The 2,624-nt window shown below is 40.5% G+C and overlaps 1 pseudogene; it reads left to right on the top strand.

The window, feature by feature from the left end:
* Positions 1-295: 295 nt before the first annotated feature.
* LOC136142277 (small ubiquitin-related modifier 1-like) lies at positions 296-1,371 on the top strand (annotated as a pseudogene).
* The last annotated feature ends 1,253 nt before the right edge of the window (positions 1,372-2,624 follow it).

Genomic DNA, 2,624 nt, shown 5'->3' with positions numbered 1-2,624 from the left:
GCCATGGCTCACGGGCCCAGCCGCTCTGCGGCATGTGGAATCCCCCCGGACCGGGGCACGAACCCGTGTCCCCTGCATCGGCAGGCGGACTCACAACCACTGCGCCACCAGGGAAGCCCCAAACCTGCTGTTTTTTTAAGAACTCCCTGAATCCCTCAGACTTAGACTGTGTCTAGAAACTCTTGATGGTCAAAGTTAGAACTCCTGCAGTGTTGTGCTGTGGGAAAGGGAGAAGGATTTGTAAACCCTGGAGCAAGGTTCTGCCTACCCAAGGCCGGGGGAAACCACCGTCACAATGTCTGACCAGGTGCAGAGCCCAGCTTCCACTTTCCCGAGAGGGTCCGTGGGGAACCCGTGTGCCTTCCTCTTCAGAGGACTCATTGCAGAAGCAGGGCCCTAGGCCCCAGTTATGTAAAGGGAGAGAATACCTGCCCTGGAGCCTCCGTGGCCCTGAAAAGCAGGTGGAATCCACTTTTGGGTTCTTAGTCTTTAGACAGTCTTGGAGTGGGGACGTGGGGGCGGGGGTGGAGGGAGACATTGTCTGGTGTTGCTGGGAACCTAGAAAGCTCTGCCTTCCGTTTGGATTGCAGCTGGGGCTGGGCTGCCTCTGCTCTGCTCTGAGTCTTTTTCTGTGTGGGTGTGCAGAGCTGTCGCCTCTTTCTTGTACTTTCCCATTTCTTATGCGGGATTGGTTCAGTAGCTCTCCAGTTGTTAAGAGAGAACTCAGAATAATCAAGAAACAAAGTAGAACAAAACTGCTAGAGCAACAGAAAGCGTTTCATCTGGGTGTTAACATGAAGATGACTGATACCTTTGAGGAAAAGGATAGGAAAACTTCGTGTATGTAGAGCAGTTGCAGAACATTTGCAGAAAGCTTCCTGTTATAGCAGAGTGCTCCAACTGAATGTTAATATCAAGAATTTACTTGGGATTTGCACTCAATCAGGAGTGTTCGACTTTATGTGAATCCCCCCTCCTTCAGAAGAATGAACAATCCCTGTACAACTGGAAGGGAGGCAAAACCTTCAACTGAGGACTTGGGGGATAAGAAGGAAGGAGAATATATTAAACTCAAAGTCATCAGGCAGGATAGCAGTGAGATTCACTTCAAAGTGAAAATGACAACACATCTCAAGAAACAAAGAATCATACTGTCAAAGACAGGGAGTTCCCATGAATTCACTCAGGTTTCGCTTTGAAGATCAGAGAACTGCTGATAATCACACTCCAAAAGAACTGGGAATGGAGGAAGAAGATGTGATTGAACATTATCAGGAACAAACAGGGGGTCGTTCAACAATTTTGATATTTTTATTTTTTTTCTTTTCCCTTAATCCTTTTTCTTTATTTTTAAAAATAGTCCTTTTGTAATGTGGTGTTCAAAACAGAATTGAAAGCTGGCACCCCATCTCTTTAGAACATCTGGTAATTTGAATTCTAGTGCCCATTATTCATTATTGTTTGTTTTCATTGTGCTGATTTTTGGTGATCAAACCTCAGCCCTGTTCATATCGCCGTCTCCTTTTTACAAATTACGTGTGTGCACAGAGAGGCCGCCTTTTCCAGGACTGTGCAGTTACAGGCTTGTGATAAATAATATTGACTAATGCGAGTGTTCATAATGACTTTCCAATTGGCTCTGAAGTTCTAGCATGTGATCGCTTCACTCCTGGACTGTGAATTTCAGTGGGAGATGGAAGTTTTTCAGAAAACTGAACTGTGGAAAAATAACCCTTCCTTAACTTGAAGCTACTTTTAAAATCTGAGGGTCTGGACCAAAAGAAGAGGAATATCAGGTTGGAGTCAAGGTGACAGAGGTGGTGAAAATAATGACTAACTCCAAAGATGGCTTCACTGAAGAGAAAGCATTTTAAGCCTATGGTTGTCACTGACAAGAAGTTTGAGTAATATGAACAGAAAGTATCACTAATATATTTGGTCTTCAAGTATTTAGCAGGATTTTCCTTCTCAAATTGAAATAATTACTTGTAAAACTGTACTGCATATATTTTAAATAGAATATTTTAAATTGCAGCTAAACTTGACACGTTTAATTGAGCTATTTATTTTTAAGTTTTCTGTTTCTTGACATAAGAATGTTGACTAATTTAAACCTGCTTAAATATTTTTATACATTTATGTATTTAATCTCTCAGAAAAATTAGCACGTACTCTTTTTTTTTTTTAGGGTGTCTTTCCATTTATTTATGTCTTTTTTTTTTTTTTTTTTTTTTTTTTTTTTTAAGTTTTACAAGAGTACTTTAATTGTACATTAATACTGACATGAAATTTACTTTTAATTTTTGCATCAACACATTTTACTCACACGTCCTGAGCCAGGCATGCAGCAGTGCCACCACTGCTCATATGATTAATACACAAATATTATGAATATATATTTTCTCCATCAAGGATTCTAGTGTCCCTCAAAATACTTTTGGGCTTTCTAAATACATGCATAAGTACGGAGGAATTTCTATAACATAAAAGTGTGATGGCAGTAGACTACCAGAGGCCAACCTTTTAGCATGAGAGGAGAAAAATATACCAAACAGATATTTCTTTTTTTTTTTTTTAACATCTTTATTGGGGTATAATTGCTTTACAATGGTGTGTTAGTTTCT

The sequence above is a fragment of the Phocoena phocoena genome, chromosome X (genome assembly GCF_963924675.1).
Source record: "Phocoena phocoena chromosome X, mPhoPho1.1, whole genome shotgun sequence".
Classification (NCBI taxonomy): domain Eukaryota; kingdom Metazoa; phylum Chordata; class Mammalia; order Artiodactyla; family Phocoenidae; genus Phocoena; species Phocoena phocoena.
This window is presented reverse-complemented; position numbering and strand designations above follow the sequence as displayed.